At 45.4% G+C, this 18,757-nt stretch overlaps 1 non-coding gene across 1 annotated transcript; it reads left to right on the top strand.

Annotated features, from left to right (window-relative positions):
- The first annotated feature begins 16,539 nt into the window (after nt 1-16,539).
- On the top strand, nt 16,540-16,626 carry trnastop-uca. Its single transcript has one exon. It is a non-coding gene; the product is annotated as a tRNA-Sec (tRNA).
- Nucleotides 16,627-18,757: the final 2,131 nt, after the last annotated feature.

Raw genomic sequence — 18,757 nt, forward strand, 5'->3', positions numbered from 1 at the left:
CCCAGTCCGCCACCCACCACCACCACCCACCACCCCCCCACCCCCCCAACCCCCAGTCCCGACCCTGGTAATCTGCCAGCTCCATCTTACTGATCTCTCCCACTCCCTCAGAGCAAGTGATCAGGAAACTGAAAAGCTTGGTAAGCAGTAAGTTTCAAGGAATGTTTTAAAGAAGGAGAGCAAAATGGAGAGGTTTAGGGAGGAAATTCCAGAGCTCAGGGTCTACATTGCTGAAGGCATTGCCACCAATGGTGGTGCAGTTACAATTGGGGATGCAAAGGAGGCCAGAATTGCAGGAGCGCAGAGATCACTGAGGGTTATAGGACTGGGAGCAAAGAGGTTGAAAGAGACAAAGCCATGGGTTTCGAAAGAAAGGATATGGATTTCAAAATCGTTCGGCTGGTGGGCTGACAGCCACTGTAGGTCAGCGAGCACAGGGGTGATGGATGATACTCGGAGTCAGGATACGTGAAGCAGAGCTTTGGATGAGCTCCAGAGGATGGAAGGCAGGAGGCCGGTGAGGGGAACGCTGGAACAGTCAAATCCACACGGGTAAGGTTTTTAATAGCAGGTAAGCTGCAACAGGGGAGATGACAGAGGTGGAAATCGACGATCTTGGTGATAGAGATGATTACGAGATGGGATCAGGATCAAAAAGGGCCATCAAATGCACTTGGCCGGGTTGTCAATGAAGGGTGGCAGTGGTGGAAGGAGAAAAGAATCAGGCAGCTCATAGAGATGTTAATGCAGCAATAAGTACAATGGCCCTTCCCCCCCGCCCGCCAACAATCCCCTCACCAACTTCACCTTCCTTTGTACAATGTAAAAATGGATATGTTCCCAAAAGAAAATGCAGCCCTCAAGTTGTTTACGGATGAAATCTTCTTCACACGTCAATGCTATTTTATGGTTTTGACTGATCTGTTTCTTCAAACAGACATTGCACCTGCTGCCCCTGATTCCTCACAGCCCCAGCAACAGCTTAAATGATCTACTGTTCCCAGGAAGCGGCGATACTAATGGATGTACAACATGATGATAATAGGTCTCAGAGCAGCTGATGTAAGTACTCAGAGTGACTTAATTGCAAACCATGTAATTGATTAAAGAGACCTGTCACTCATGTTCTATCACTTATTTTTTCACACTGTCCCTTCCCAACTCAATATTTTACTTTTCTTTCTAACCTTCCTTTCTTTGTCAGTTTGGCTCAACTTCATTTCAGGACCTTGGGACATCCCAAAGAACTTTAGTTCATTAAGTATTTTTGAAGTGTAGTCACTGTTGAAATGTAGGAAACACAACAGCCAATTTGCGCACAGCAAGCTCCCTCAAAAGTGGTGTGATAATGAACAGACGCAGTCTTTGTAATGTTGATTGAGAGATAAATATTGCCCAGGTCAGAAGGGACAACTCCCCTTCCCGTCTTCGAAATAGTGGCCATTGATTTCTTTATGCAAACCTGAGAGGGCAGAGAGCCCAAATCTTCCGCCCTCCGGTTAGACAGAGATCAAACGTGCCCTGGAAGGTGCGCTATGGGACCCCTCGGAAGTCCCAATGCACTGACACTGTAGGAATTGCCTGGGAAGTTTGAACTTCCGATGGGCATTTCCTCTGCTCTCTGGGACCCTCCGAAAAAGTCTCTGATTCTGAGTTTGAGGCAGAGACTTCGGACAAATCCGCTTTACTTACCTGGATATTTACTCAGCAAATGTTAGACAGGAAAATCCTAGTCTAAGCCCTGGGTAACTATAGAACGGCGCCTCCCCCCCCATCATTCACCTGCCACCCTAAATACCTGCCACCTTGCCACCTATCCACCTGCCAGCCTACTCACCTACCCCTTACCCACTTTCCACCCTACCACCTCACTCACCTGCCACCCTGTCATCTCACCCAATGACCACCCTACCCAACTGCTACCCTGCCACACTTACCTCACCTACTCTACCCCTTTACTCTTCTTACCTCATATATATATATATATATATGTAGGATATAGGGTGAAAAATGGTTTGTAACCCTCCGTGGTTAGGGCAAGTGATAAGCAGCAACATCCCATGAATAGTCTGACAAGTTTCTCCACTTCCTGATTACAGTAAGATCTGCTGCCTGAATCCAGTGATTTTTCCATTAAACCTCCTGAAGTCAGTGAATACGGCAAGAACAAATCATTGCATGACTGATAGTTAAATCAACATCTCTCAAACTCAGTAACTGGTCTCTCTGTGATAGTTTTGAGTTGTTGGTCCTGTAGCCTATCCTGGGTAGGAGTAGGTGGGTAGTCTATCCCATTGGACTAATTCTTCCGATTGGAACCTCTATCCCAAGCATTTTTACAAGGTACCTATGCTCGTCACAACATTTCTGGGTTGCTATTCCCTCCATTGCAGTTTGCATGATGGTTTACAAAGCAGGCTGATTCACCCCCCCAACCACCCCCCCAAATCTCTAGACTTCAACCTCTCTCTGTCACAACCCGTGCCCTCCTCTCTGAGGACACTACAACTCTGAACTTTCATCCTTTACTCCTCCTTTTATGCAGATGAAGAAATATTGTTGTGCAGGTGGGTAACACGCTTGCCTCTGAGACAGAGGCTCTGGTTTCAAGCCCCACTCCAGAACCTTTTGCTCAAGGAAGGTGTGCCCATAACATGGGCAACTTGCAAATCCTTCCAACATATGCCAAGGGCAGGTGATGAGAGATTCCTGGCCAGCCATGTGATGGAGTGAACTTGGGAGTCTCTACCGTCACTATTACTATCCATAGCTCCAGATTATAGCTTGCATGCAAAAGTGAATGGCCCAGAACTTCTGTTGAGTAGCAATCACTGTTGGAACGCCACGCCGCTCCTTTTTACTTACCCAGGCCGGGAGCTGCACATCTATCGCCCGGACTTCCACCCTGGGCCTGCTGAGAAATGGTCGGCCCAGCAGCTCCAGAGTCCTTCCAATGCAGGGATACTGAAGCCAAGCCCTCCTTCTTACAACACTAGCTGCCATAAAGCGGGTAAGTTTAAATGCCCCGGCCACTTTGAGAAACCAGGGCGAAGGTAAGTGTGTAAGATAAGTGGGTGAGGGGTTAGGGTGGTCAGGGGTCAGGGGGAGTCGGGTGACCAGGGGGTGGGGTTGGGTGGCCGGGGGGGGGGGGGGGGGGGGGGGGGCAGAGGGGGGGGGGGCGTGGTGTGGTGTCAGATGGCCAGGAGGGTGTTGGGAGTGGGTCTGGTGATCGGGGATGAGGTGGTTTCGGGGTGGTGGGGGTGGGGGGGGGGGGGGGTGTTGGGTAGTCAGGGAGTCAAGAGGGTATTCGGGGGGATGGGTGTTGGTAGTCGCGGGTGTCGGACAGGTAGTCTGGGATGTCAGGGTTAGTCGAGGGGGCTCAGAAGGGTAGTCAGCGGGTTGGGAGGCTGTCAGAGGGGTGGGGCAGGTGGTTGCGGGGGGTGAGAGGGTTTTTGGGAGGGTGGGGGTTCCGAAGGGCAGTTGGAGAGTGTGGAGGGTAAATTGGGGGGGTGGGGTGGTCATGGGGGTAGTCAGGGGTGTGAAGGGGTAGTCGGGAGGGGTTGGTTGCGAGGTGAGGGGGTAGTTCGGGGGGTCAGGGGAGTAGTCGTGGGTGTGTGGTGAGGTGGTCAGGACGGTAGAGGGGATCGTTGGGCGGGTGTCGGGTGGTTTGGGGGTGGGGGATTGATCAGGGGGCAGGAGGGTAGTCGGGGTAGTTGGGGGTATGAAGGGGTAGTTGGGGGTCCAGTCGTAAGTTGGGCGGTCAGTAGTATAGTTACTCAGGAGTTAGAAGTGGTTTTAATCCTCCTAACATCTCCTGGGTGCCTATGCTGTTAAGAGAGCTGGACCATCCGAAATCTCCAATTTAAATTGGGTGGTTCCCAGTGTGGGACATTTTTCCCATTGGAAGTTTAAACTTCCTGAGCAATGCCAACAAATTCTTGCATGGGAATTTCTGGGAAGTCCCACAGCGCATCTCCTGGGATACCTCTGGGGTACGATCCAACCTCCCCCACCCCCGGCCTATGCTGCCACAGCAACTCAAGTCCTGGGGTTGGGGGTGGGCTGGCCTGTTGTCTCAGTTAGCTGGACAGCCAGCGTTGTGCCAACAGCATGGGGTTCGATTCCCGTTCTGGCTGGTGTGGATTCGGGACCTGCCTCCTTGTCCTACCTGTGCTGGAGGTCATGGCACTGTCCGTCATACAGTGAAGAGGATCATCTAAATGCAACACAGTGAAGCAACAGGGGAGCTAATGTGAAAGGGGCACTAGGGTCCAAAGCACAACAGAGGCAGCAGAGTTAGACTGACATAAGTCAACTGACATTATGTGGTTTATGAGACACCCAGAGTTATTGACTGTGTCTCTGATGTACCTTGCTTTGCTGGGCTTAACAAGTTTCCACAGATATAATCCTTAATGAACACATCACTGCCCAATGTCTAAACAAGATACTCCACAGGATGAAAGCCAGACATAAATACGAAAAGATGTCAATATTTGTTATAAATTATAATTACAATGGACTGTTTTTATATTCCTTATATAGCTTGGGGGATGTGCCTTCCAAACACATGCATCTGCAGGAGCACCATGAATAAAATTCAACGATTTAGCAAGCTAAATAACATTGGATAAGATAAAATAACTAACATTGGTAGGGTTACGGTGAATAACATTAGTAGTTAGTGTGCAGGTACAGCAAGTAATTAAGAAGGCAAATGGAATACTGGCATTTATTAAGCAGAATGCAGTATAAAAGTAGGGAAGTTTTACTACAGCTGTACAGGGCCTTGGTGAGACCACATCTGGAGTACTGCGTGCAGTTTTGGTCTCCTTATTTAAAAAATGTGTAATCATTTTAGAAGCAGTTCAGAGAAAGTTCACTGGACTCATTCCTGGGATGAAGGGTTGTCTTATGAAGAAATGTTGATCAGGTTAGGCCTATACCCATTGGAATTGAGAAGAATGAGAGGTGATCTCATTGAAACATATAAGATCCTGAAGGGACTTAATAAGGTGGATACTGGGAGGATGTTTCCTCTTGTGGGAGAGACTAGAACTAGGGGACATAGTTTAAAAATAAGAGGTCTTCCTTTTAAGAGATGAGGAGAAACTTTTTCTCCCAAAGGGTCATTGGTGTGTGGAAGTCTCTTCCCCAGAGAGTTGCAGGGCTGGATCTTTGAATTTATTCAAGGCAGTGTTAGACAGATTTTTGTTAGGCAAGGGAGTCAAAGGCTAAGCGGGGGGAGGGGGAGAGGGGGGTGGGGGAGGGCAGGCAGGAAAGTGGAATTGAGGCTACAACCAATCAGCCATGATCGTATTGAATGGCGGAGCAGGCTCAAGACGCCAAATGGTCTACTCCTGCTCCTAAGTTCCTATGTTCCTAGTAGAGCAGCAGCGCGAATAACATTGTTAGGGAAGGGTGCATAACATTAGTGTAACAGGGTGAACAATATTAGTCAGGCAGACTGACAGTCCTGAAGGGCAATATTTTTACTCAACTATTGGCACAGCTCCTTCCTTCGAGCACTCTTAGAAGCCCACCCACAGCAGCATGTGAACTTCTTAAAATCCTGCTCATGTTCCAACCCAATCTGAGTCCAGCTGACTGGGATTCATACCTCTGCTTCAGTGCTATCCTCAGCGGCTTTCTACCTGTGCTTATGCCCCACCCCTGTGAAATTATAACCTGGTTGAGTGGGGTTCCCACTCAATTTACACTTCCACTCATGTGGATTAAGTGCACTACCCTTCTTCAAGTAATTCCATCAGTCATGTCCTGTAATCTCCTGCCTGCTCCCTCACTTCTGTCTGAAATCGAGTTCTGGTCCCAATTGTGGACTCCACTATTTGAGATCCACCCCCATTCAAGACGTGCTGCTATGAAATGCAGCCCCGTTCAAACGCTGCTCCCACTCAAGCTGCGGCAGGGTTTGACTAGGGCAGGATTTAAGTTCTGTCCCATGTTCCAACCTTACATCTTGCATCCCCTATTCTCTTAAGCCCCTATTCTCTGGAATGTGCCTTCTTCTGCCCAACATCATCAGGAGTGAATCCTGGGAACTGCAGAAGAGTTCATGAATTACAGTATAATATTATGTGTTGTTACAGCTTTTATTTCTCTTCAACCTGAAGATCAAATATGTACTCTTACCAAACTGAGAATTCAGACTTTGTTGGAACAAAGATTTTATTCAGCAAACCACAAAACACGATGAAACAAGTTACTCGACCCTCTTTCACATATAACTAACAAAAAAGCTGCTCACCTTCCATCTAGATGCCAGTCCAATATAGAATTGCAGAGTGGTTACAGCACAGAAGGAGGCCATTCGGCCCATTGCATCCATACTGACTCTCTAAAAGGGTCCCAAACACCTACCTTTCCCTGTGGTCCTGCAAATATTTTTCTTTTCTGATGAGTGTCCAATTCTCTTTTGAAAGCCACAATTGAATTTGCCTCCACCAAGTTCGCGGCAGTGCATTCCAGATCTTAACCACTCGCTGCCTAAAAATGTCTTTCCTCATGTCGCTGTTGCTTCTTTTGCCAATCACCTTAAATCTGTGCCCTCTAGTTCTCAATTCTTTCACCTATGGGAAAAATTTCTCCCTGATTTTGAACACCTCGATCAAATCTCCTTTTAATCTTCTCCAAGGAGAACAGCCCTAGCTTCTCCAATCTATCCACATAACTCAAGTCCCTCATCCCTCTTGCCATCCTCATGAATCTTTTCTGCACCCTCTCTAAAGCTTTCATATCCATCCTCAAGTGTAGGCCCAGAACTGGACTCAATACTCTAATTGAGGTCAAACTAATGCTTTATACAGGTTTATCAGAGCTTCCTTCTTTTATTGCTCAAGGGTTCCACCAATAACCCATTTGAGATGTGTCATGTTGTCATCGGTCCACCTCAGCGGCCAGACTGATACAAGGGACAGTTGACAACTGCAATTTTCCTAATTATAACAGCCATTCGTTAATATTGAAAGGATAACTAATATTTGATAAGGGCAAAGATGTTTGTGAACTTTGTGATGGCTCTGAATCAAATAAACAATAAGCATTTTAGACAAGCCATGGTGTTTGCCCCAGATACTCACCCCTGTAGAGACCGCTTTGGTCAACTTATCTGGTCTATGCTAATAGCTTTCCTGGTGTGAAATATTACATGTGGCCTTTGGTATTAATCCCTAACATGCTAGTGGTACAAAATATAAGTTAAAAATTCAATGTAGTCAAAAAGAACTTTTTTGTCACATTATTACTGTGCATCACCTCCAGCGTCATTGATCTGAAGCCATTAGCATTTTGCATTGACAAAGTTTTACATGGGGTGAGTTAGATTCTTCACAAAATGTAAGTGCCCTAATGGTGAATCTCTTTCTCTAACATAAAAAAGGTTTAATTTTATATTATGCTTTATTGAGCCAAAGCACGTCACAAACAATTTATTATTTCAGAAGTGCAGTATCTGTTGTTATGTGATTAAACACAGCTGCTATTCTACAAAAGCAATGCCCCACAGACAGCCAGGTTACAATAACCAGTTAATCTGTTTTTGGTAACATTGGTTGAAAGTAGAATAGTAGCCTGGGCACCAGGAAAGCTTCATGCTCTTTCAATAACGTATTGCGATTCTCAGTGCCCAGAGGAGCCACAGGGACAGGCAAATGGGCAGGATCCCTGTTCAACATCTCTCCTGAAGGATGTCACTCCTGACAATGCAGTATTCACTCAGTATTGCGTTAATGTGACAGTCTACATTATGTGGTGAAGTCCTGGTGTGGGGCTTGAAACCTACACGTAGCTTATAGACTATTTCTAAACATTGTCTACCTAACATTGACAACACAGCCAGAGTTGCTCATCCATCCATATTGAAATATCCACAACTTATTTTTGTTTTAAGTAAAAGCCAAACTGGATTATTATAATCTGTAGGGCCCAGAAGGCATTATTTCCATTTGAGTTCAATCTTTCAATTACTGATGTGTTCCTAGTATTGCCAGGCTTCCTGGAAATACTGACATCTCACGCCAAAGCAAGCACTGGTGGTGAGCTACCAGTAAAAGTCACAACTTATGCAAACAGGGGAGTCAAAACTTTGTCAACTCACTGTTCCGTTTGTCATTTCTGGTTCTGGGCTGTGAGGTTCTCAGGTTAATGCTGCTTTCCTTGTTCCTGCTCAGTTTTTGTATAACTTTTCACAATAAAGCCTCATTTGGTAAATAAGGATTGATGTGTAATGGCTGAGGACCTTGCGTCATTATACTTTATGCAATATTACTCAAGCATTGCATTTATGTACATTCAGGAGTGAAACTGAAGTTGGGCAATAAATTTAAAATAAGCCTCCCTGTTCCCTAGATTGCTTTGGTATGTTACCTGGTGTGAGTCACATGGAGCGGACAATCCAAATTTAATTTGATTTTTTTAAATTAATTTATGGATGTGAGCATCACTGGCTAGGTCAGCATTTATTGCCCATCCCTAATCGCCCTTGAGAAGGTTGTGGTGAGCTGCCTTCTTGAATCGCTGCAGTCCATGTGGTATAGGTACACCCACAGTGCTGTTAGGAAGGGAGTCCCAGGATTTTGACCCAGTGACAGTGAAGGAACGGTAATAAGCTTCCAAGTCAGGATGGTGAGTGGCTTGGAGAGGAACTTCCAGGTGGTGGTGTTCCCATCTATCTGCTTTCCTTGTCCTTTTAGATGGTAGTGCTTGTGGATTCGAAGGGTGCTGCCTGAGGAGCCTTGGTGAATTCCTGCAGTGTGTCTTGTAGATGGTACACACTGCTGCTACTGTGTGTTGGTGGTGGAGGGAGTGAATGTTTGCAGTCAGGAAACAGTTGGGTTGCTCTAACTGGCGACGCTCCAAGGTCATAATTGAAATTCCATAATTGGCTCAAAACTCATGGAAGTGAAATAAAAAATGGGAAAATAACAAAGTGATCCATCAGCCACAGTCAATGAGACAATGTATAAACACATGATGGGTACTAAATGAAAATGGTAGAACTAAAAGAACAGAAATAAAATGCCTGAAATGATTTCCAAGGAAATGTGTTTTCTCCTTGCTGACACTGATGGATACCGCTTGTGTCTTGCTTCACTGACTTAATTGTGTGATTCATTCACTACTGAAAGCACATTCAGTAATGCCACCCTGGGCCTGCCCAGCGAGCTATTGTTTCTCACTCTGGGGAGCACAGAGGCTTTGTTGGGTCTAATGACACCACATTATCATTTACTGTGCTGAGGTAAAGAGGATTCGAATTGGGATATTATGACGTAAGCCTCTGCCGCTGCTATTTTATGACCTTCTTACTCAGGTTTTCGATGAAGATGGCCTTGGTACAGATATCCCATTGGATTAAATAGGTTCCTGAAGAATGGGACCTCTTGGGAAAGATGGCAAAGGCTGCTTGCATCCTCTGGAAGTAAATGTCACTGTCTTCTGGAGAGACATGGGAAATGACTAAAGGTAACCTAAGAAGATGGATAGATGGACGGACGGACTCATACGTAACATTAAAATAAAAAATAAACTACAATTACAGAGTTCAAATCAGCCTAGCAGATCAGTTGAGCATTTTAAAATGTGTCTTTGCACCAACTGCATTTGTAATACTGATGCTAAGACCAGGTAGAGTGAGGATATTTAGCAGGGATAATTGCACATCTGTCACTTCAGTGGTTTTGGATGGGACAGCAGCAACTTCACCCCCAGATTATGCTACAGTAAAAACAGAAAGTGTTGGAAAAGCTCAGCAGGTCTGACAGCATCTGAGAAACAGAGCTAATGTTTCGAGTCCAGTATGACTCTTCTTTGGAGTTCCTGGATGATGCAGCCTATTATGAAACTGAAAGTGGTTCGTATTCCTTTGAAAGCGATATTGTAACTATAGCCTTATTTAGTCAATGGTAAAACATTGACTGCAAGATTCAGTGTGATGATAAAAGAAACCATCGAACTTGTCCCTTGACACAGAGCTGAAACTTTGCCAAAAGCAGTAAATTAAGAAGCAATTTTCTGACATCTGGAGCCGACGTCAGGAAGCCAATGGAAAAAAATGATCACGACCGAAATTTGTCATTTGGTCCGGGAAATGATGCTGTATGATTTAAAGCGTGGGTTGCTAAAGAGTCACTTTGTCCCATTGCTTTACCTGTTGGAAATTGTGGACAAAGTAGTTCATCATGAGCATGTTAACCATTCTGAGGCTAACATTACACAGTTGTAGTCGCAAGGTTTCAGTTCAATTGCTGCGAGCAACATTGGAAATGGGGAGGGGGCTCAACAAATACGCTGGCAAATCTTGTTAATTTGAGAAAAAAATAATAAATAAGCTGCCCTCTAACATTATATTTAACATATGATGTGACAAAGAAACAAAATAAAAGACGCAAAGAGCAAATTAAGTCACACAGAAAATAGTTGATGTACAGATTTAGCTGTCAATCTTCTCAATAATCTAGGCTGACACTTCAGTACAGTACTGGGGAATTACAAGGCTACAAAGTGTGGGGAGGGGGTGGGTAGTGAGGAGGGAGTGGAATTTATTGGATTGTACTATCAAGGAGCAGCGCAGGCATGATGGACCAAATGGCCTCCTCCTAACATAGATACATAGAAAATAGGAGCAGGAGTAGGCCATTCGGCCCTTCGAGCCTGCTCTGCCATTCATCATGATCATGGCTGATCATCCAACTCACTAGCCTGCTCCCGCGTTCTCCCCATATCCTTTGATCCCTATTGTCCCAAGAGCTATATCTAACTCCTTCTTGAAAACATACATTGTTTTTGCCTCAACTACTTGCTGCGGTAGTGAATTCCACAGGCTCACCACTCACTGGGTGAAGAAATTTCTCCTCATCTCAGTCCTAAGTGGTCTACCCCGGATCCTCAGACTGTGAGTGTTTGATTCAATGGCTCTACAGGGGTGGTCTACAGGGGTGTATGCTAATATAATGGCTGTTTTAGTAATGCAGGGTGCTGGACTATTGATCAGGAGATGTGGGTTCAAATCCCACCACTACAGCACTGGGGGAATTTAAAGTCAATTAATACATAATCTGGAATTAAAAGCCTAGCATTCAGTAATAGTGAATTGCTGTAAAAATTTACTAATGCCCTTCTAGGGATGAAATCTGCTCTCCTTACCTGGTCTGGCACCTATATAACTGTAGACCCACAGCTGAATTAACTGCCCCCTGAAATGGCCTAGCAAGCCATTGTGAACTGGTCAAAAAGGTGCAGGTCCCCTGGGAATGTAACAGTGACACCCACATCCTGTGAATAAACTTAAAAAAAAATCTGGACGTCGAACTGGAAACCATGAAGTGGGGGGTAAAAACAGTGTCCAGGCCGACTGATAAATGGCTGTGCAGGGTAAAAGGAAGCTTAACATATTTCCGGTAGTAAAAATGCCTTTCCTGGGAGATGCAGCTGGCCCTTTAAGAGAAGGGGGCGCGGAGGTGACATTGGCACCGAGGCTGTGCCCTCCTGTTGAGAGAGCCTCTGAGCACTTTAGGATTTGCGTCAAGGAACCAGCTCGTAAAAGCAGCACCTTCTCTCTATATCGCAACATCCAAAAATAAGAGCGAGCTATTTTTTTTCCACAATGCAGGAGGGGCGATTAAGCCGATTAGCAGAGTGTGTGATTCGATTGTTCCAGTTGGTTCACCTTCTTTGGAAGTGAATATATCTTCAGTTAAATATCACCGTTCATTGAATGCACTGAATTATTAGCAAAGCATACGTTTTATATTCTGACAAGCGTTTGCACATATTTATAGCTTATTGGCGACGATTTATGTAACTTGCATTGAAAATCCGTGATTCGAATGTAGGAAAAAAAAATGCGGGTCGTGTTTCTTGTTGATGGTCTCGTTATTTTCTGGGTCGATGTGGAGGCTGCCTCTCACTATTTAAAGTATGCCCGGTAGTTTATTGCGATTCAGCCGCTCGTTGTTCGCTGCGGGTGGAGGGGGGTAGGGGGCGGTGGTGAAGAATGGGGTGAGAATGATATTTCCTTAAAACCAGGGAGAGGTGAGGCAGAAATGCTGGTCTTAAGGGTCCGATTTTAACTCAGTCACGTGGAGTTAAAATCAGGGTCACCTTAAGGAGAGAGGAAAATTGGGAATAAACAAAAACAAATGAAAATCTTACAATAATTACTGCACAGAAGGAGGCCATTCGGCCCATAAGTACAGTGTCAGCTCTCTGTAAGACCTAGATCTTCATTAGAGAGAGACAATTTGTTATACATAGCTTTGAGGAGCACCAAGCCATAAGTGTGGGGTAAGATGAGGTAGGCCTCCATGAATTACTATGGCTGGTATGGGGATTAAACCCACACTCTAGCCATCTAGCAAACTGAGCTAACCAACCTGGTTAGAACCTAGAAAGCCAGTCCATCATCTACAAGGCCCAAGTTAGGGTGAGGGAATACTCTCCACTTGCCTGGATGAGTGCAGCCCCCACAACACTCAAGAAGTTCAACGCCATCCAGGACAAAGCAGCCCACTTCATCGACACCCACCATTCACCACCTTCAACATTCACCCCCTCCACCACCGATGCTCTGTGTCAGCAGTGTGTACCATCTACAAGATGCACTGCAGCTACTCATCAAGGCTCCTTCAACCACCTTCCAAACACACAACCACTACCATCTAGAAGGACAAGGGCAGCAGATAGATGGGAACATCAACACTTGGAAGTTCCTCTTCAAGTAACGCACCACCCTGACTTGGAAAATATATCGCCGTTCCTTCACTGTCACTGGGTCAAAATCCTGGAACTCCTTCCTAACAGCACTGTGGGCTACAACACTACATGGACTGCAGCGGTTCAAGAAGGCAGCTCACTACCACCTTCTCAAGGGCAACTAGGGATGGCCAATAAATGCTGGCCCAGCCAGCGAAGCCCACATTCCAAGAATGAATAAAAAAAACCCACTCTCTGCAAGAGCTTCACAGCCAATCCCCTCCACCACTCTTCAAATTTTTTCCCTTCAGATAATTATCCAAGTCCACCTTTTGAAAGCCACGATTATGTCTGCCTCGGCCACACTACCTGTAAATTAATTTTTAAAAACTCTCAGGCAGTGCATTCCAGATCCTAACCAATCGCTGTGTAAAAAAGGTATTCCTTGTGTCGGCTTTGGTTCTAATGCCAACCACCCCAGTTCTTGACCCTTCCGCCAGTGGAACAGTTTCTCCCTATCCCTAAGGAAAAAGCAAGAATTGACAAGAAATAGGCAGACATTGAGAAAGAAACAGAATGAAGATAGGGGAGGGGAGGGTGGAGAGCAAATAGGGAAGAGAAGAGGGGGAATGTGGAAAGTAGAATATGCAAGAGAGAAATGTCATAGAGAAGGAGAGAACGGGAATAAACTAATATATTCTGACAGTGACTGTAAATCCAGAGATGTGAGCTGTGTTTTATCTGCTCTGTAACTCTCCCTGACCAAAGGAGGTTCAAATCCCATTCAAGTCCTAAGCTGTGGGTTGCTTAACTCCCCTGAGGTTTCCTCTCCTCCACATGTCCAAGGCAGGACAGGTCCTTTATTACTCCCCCTCCTCGGCTGCTGCCAGGGGCTTACATCATTCACCCATGTCCAATGCGCCTGATTTACAGGCATCGGGAGACCAAGGTTACCCGGAATCGGCTGTCTGGAAGGGGGCTGACTCAGGTCCCCCAGCCACCGCTTCACAAACGATTTCCGAGCCGAGTCATCGGGAGAGCGGGACGGCAGGAAGGGGATTGCATCACACACACACACAGAAAAGAACAAGGGGTGGAAGCACACAATGATAAAATTGAAAAGGACAAGAGGATGTGACGAGGGAAGGGAGGCGAGCTAGAGTTAGGTAGGCAATTGAAGTGAACGGCAGGCGGGGGCGACACTGGGCGAATAAATCAGAGGATTGAATCGAAGAAACAGGAATTCCAGGGAAGCAAGGGTGTTTCATGGAAAAGAGGGATTGGGACAGACTCATTGAGAAAGAGGAATAGAGTAAGAGAATAAACAGAGGTGAGATAGTATGAGGAAATAAATAGTATGAGGAAATAGGGTTAGAAAGTAAGCAGGGGTAATAGTGAGGATGTTAGGCAGAGGGGCAGTAGCGTAAGGAGGCAGGGGTAATGGAGAGGGGAAAGTTAATACAGCGAGGAAGGGGGGAAAGAGACTCCTCCAAACATTTTCAAGCTTGATGGCAGATCTTCTCCACATGTGGTACAAAATCAGTACATACTGCAAACCCAAAATAAAGACAGAGAATGCTGGAAATACTCAGGCAACATCTTACCAGTGATTTTTTTTTTATATACCGGAATGCACCCCATGCGATTTTGCTCCCAAGCCATTCAACAGCTGTCAGTCACTCAAAATGTTTACAAGATTCATGGAAAAAAATACAATGTGAAGTTTGCCTGTTCAATCAGGCAATGTCCTAATCCAATGGCCGGTCTACTCCGGACATTGGATTAGGCCACAAGGGATCCAGACCCTTCCAACTGAGGGCCGATCCCACATCAAAGAAGGGCCCCATTGCATGAGGAGCATGGAAAGAGTGGGATGAAGGGTGCCAGCAGAGGAAGTAAAAAGGTGATAAAGAAAGAAGAAAAATAATAACATTGGAGTGATTGCCTTTCTGGGGAGAGAGAGAGAAAGAGAAAGAAGTGGCTGTGGAAGGAAGGTGAAAAAAATGAAAGAATTGAGAGAGGAAAAAGAAGTAAAATGGAGCACAGGGAAGGAGGGAAACATTTTAAAACCAGTCATGGTGTGTTAGTGAAAGTAAGGAGAGTAGGTCACAGATCAGCAATAATCTCATTTAATGGCAGAACAGGCTGGAGAGGCTAAATGGCCTGTTCCTATTTCTACGTTCCTATGTGCCTAGATGGAAGATGAATAAATATCCTATAAAATCATATAGGAACATAGGAACAGGAGAAGGCCATTCAGCCCATTGAGCCTGCTCTGCCATTCAATATGATAATGGCTGATCAAACACTTCAATGCCTTTTAACCACACTATCCCCATAACCTTTTATGTTATTGTTAATCAGAAATCTATCAATCTCTACATTAAACATACTCAATGACTGAGCTTCCACGGCCCTCTGGGGTAGAGAATTCCAAAGATTCACAAGCTTCTGAGTAAAGAAATTTCTCCTCATCTTGGTGCTAAGTGGCTTCCCCCTTATTTTGAAATTGTGTCCGCTGCTTCTAGACTCCCCAACTGGGGAAACATCTTATCTGCTTCTACCCTGTATATTCCTTTTAAGTATTTTGTAGATTTCAATGAGATCACCTATCATTCTTCGAAACTCTAGAGAATACAGGCCCAGTTTACCCAGTCTCCCTTCATAAGACAGTCCCGCCATCCCCAGAACAAGCCTGGTGAACCTTCGTTGTACTTCCACTATGGCAATAATATCCTTTCTGAGGTAAGGAGACCAAAACTGCACACAGTATTCCAGGTGCAGTCTAACCAAGCTTCTATGCAATTGAAGCAAGACTTCACTACTCCTGTACTCAAAGCCTCTTGTGATAAAGGCTATCATCCCATTAGCCTTCCTAATTGCCTGCTGCACCTGCATGTTAGAATTACATAGCACCAAAAGAGTCCATTCTGCCCATCATGCCTGTGCTGGTTCTCTGAAAGACCTATCCACTTATTTCCATTCTCCATACTCATTCCCCACTACCCTGCAATATTTTTTCCCTTCATATATTTTTCCAATTTTTTTGAAAGTTATGATTGAATCTGCTTGCTTTGAGGTGGTGCCATTCCAGATCACCACAACCCTGGGGGTGTTTTTTTTTTTAAAAAAACCCTCAGCTATGTTTCCTTTGCAAAACGGTACAAATAAATTGCTTTCAAGTTAAATCAAATTCCAGTTTCTCGACGTTAGGAAAGGCATTAATCCAGGAAAAAAAAAATTGAGAGTTTGGAAATCTGTTATCAGTCAGGAAATGTGAGAACGTTTCTCAGAACAATTACTAATTTTCTTGGGAGATCGGCGTTTCGGGAAAAGTATGAAGGGCAGATTGTAGTGTGAAGTTCTGATGTGGAAAGAATAAAGCGGCTTTAATGCCAGAAGGAGAGACGCTTGAGAATGCATTATTAACGGGGGTTTGTGTTTCTATGCGATGATTGAAATCACTCCCAGGGCGAGGTGAGTCTGTGAGGGGCGGTGTTGTGTTATTATTTGGGGATTGAATTCCTCCTCCAGGACACTCCGAGGGTGCAACATCACTGAAAGAGCAAGTTGCAAAATGACATTGAAGTTTCGCGTCTCAGAACGGTTGCGGCGGCCAATCAGAAAGTGGTATATTTGCATACAGAGCGCGGCGAGATCGGAGGCGTCATCCGTGTGAAATGAGTCAAAACACCTTTACTGCGGCGATTTCAAGATCATTCTTTGAAGAGTTACCGAGTAATAGTCAGATAGAAAATAAGTCACCACAAACTAAAAGTGATGAAGATATTCATCATTTATATACTCCTTGCATAGATTTTAAACAGTGCCCGGATGATCCTCAGTGGTCTGGGGTGCAGGCTTCAAACCTGTAGCTGTTTAGCGACAGAGTGGTTCAATTCCACCTTTCGGGCGCTGCTGCCCAAAGCTGGCATTTTTAAAACTCATTTCCAATTCATATGCTGAAGGCAGCTGCCATCCATCTCATTAAACAATGGTTTGCAGCATGTTTCTCACCTTTTCCTGCTGAGGCTAAGTGGCATGGCACTTCTCTGCTGCAATTGGTGGGAGCCTTTTGAAGACCTTTTCAATCAAGGATCAATTGCTGACGAGAGTGTTTCCAATTCCATCACAAAACAAAAACAGAAGCAGAAATACCTGGAAAAGCTCAGCAGGTCTGGCAGCATCGGCGGAGTTGACGTTTTGAGTCCTCATGACCCTTCAACAGAACTAAGTAAAATTAGGAAAGGGGTGAAATATAAGGTGGTTTAAGAGGGAGGGGATGTTTTGTTGGGACAAGCAGCCAGTGATAGGAGGAGATAACCAAAAGCTGTCACAGACAAAAGAACAAAGAGGTGCTGAAGGTGGTGATATTATCTAAAGGAATGTGCTAATTAAGAGTATAAGACAGGACATCAGATAAGGAGCAGATAGCTCTAGTGGGGGTGGGGGAATACTAAAAGGTAGAAATAAACAATGGTGGAAATACATTTGAAATTAGTGGAAATAGGTGGGAAAAGAAAAAATCTACATAAATTATTGGAAAAAAAACAAAAAGGAGGGGGAAGAAACCGGAAGAGGGTAGGGATGGAGGAGAGAGTTCAAGATCTAAAATTGTGGAACTCAATATTCAGTCCGGAAGGCTGTAAAGACAAGGGGAGAGAGAAGGGAGTCAAGATAGCGAGAAATGAGTTCCGTGAGGCAGGAACAGGCCAACACAATCAGTCTGCCGGGACAGTCTTGTTTGTGGATCTTGGGTAGGAGGAAGAAGCGGGCTGTCCAAGGTTGGGTGACTATCAGGTTGGAAGCTGTGGAAGGAAGATCTCCAGAGGAGATGAGGTCAGTGACAGTCCTGGAAACAATGGCTTGATGTTCAGTGGTGGGGTCATGGTCCAGGAAGAGGTAGGAGGAAGTGTCTGCGAGCTGACACTCAGCCTCTGCGAGGTAGAGGTCAGACAACAACAGCACCACCCTTGTCAGCGGGTTTGATGGCAATGTTAGGGTTGGACCTGAGAGAATGGTGTGCAATAAGTTCAGAGAGAGACAAGTTAGAATGGGTGAGAGGAGCAGAGAAATTGAGACGACTAATGTCATGCCGACAGTTCTCAATGAAAAGATCAAGAGAAAGTAAGAATCCAGAGGGAGGGGTCCAGGTGGAGGGAGAATATTAGAGGTGGGTAAAAGGATCTGTTGAACGGGGAGAGGACTCGTGCCCAAAGAAGTGAGCACGGAGACGAAGGCGGTGGAAGAAGAGTTCAGCATCGTGCCGAGTCCGAAATTCATTGAGATGAGGGCGTAAGGGTATGAAACAAAGTCCTTTGCTGAGCACTGAACATTCAGCGTCCGAGAGGGGAAGGTCAGGGGGTATAGTGAAAATATGGCCGGGGCTGGGATTGGAAGATGGGGTGGGGACAGAGGGACAGGCAGGGGTGGAGGGTCCTGGATGGGTGTTGGTGTCGATGAGTTGTTGGAGCTTGTGTTCCTTAGCACTTGATTCTTACCTTCTCTTGATCTTTTCATTGAGAACTGTCGGCGTGACATGAGTCGTCTCAATTTCTCTGCTCCTCTCACCCATTCTAACCTGTCTCTCTCTGAAGGTATTGCACTCCATCCTCTCAGGTCCAGCCCTAACATTGTCATCAAACCTGTTAACAAGGGCGGTGCTGCTTCATGCTCTCGTCGGGACCTGGAAAAAATTATTAATTTTGCTTCCAATCTCCACCCTTCCATCATTTTCACATGGTCCATCTCTGACACTTCCATTCCCTTCCTTGACCTCTCTGTCTCAATTTCTGGTGATAGACTGTCCACCAATATCCATTACAAGCCTACCGACTCCCACAGCTAACTCAACTACAGCTCCTTACACGCTGCTTCCTGTAAGGACGCCATCCCATTCTCCCAGTTCCTTCACCTCCGTCGCATCTGTCCTGATGATGCTACTTTCAAAAACAGTTCCTCTGACATGTCCTCCTTCTTCCTTAACTGAGGTTTTCCACCCATGGTAGTTGACAAGGCCCTCAACCATGTCCAGCCCATCTCCTGT

This window comes from Carcharodon carcharias, chromosome 5, assembly GCF_017639515.1.
Source record: "Carcharodon carcharias isolate sCarCar2 chromosome 5, sCarCar2.pri, whole genome shotgun sequence".
Classification (NCBI taxonomy): domain Eukaryota; kingdom Metazoa; phylum Chordata; class Chondrichthyes; order Lamniformes; family Lamnidae; genus Carcharodon; species Carcharodon carcharias.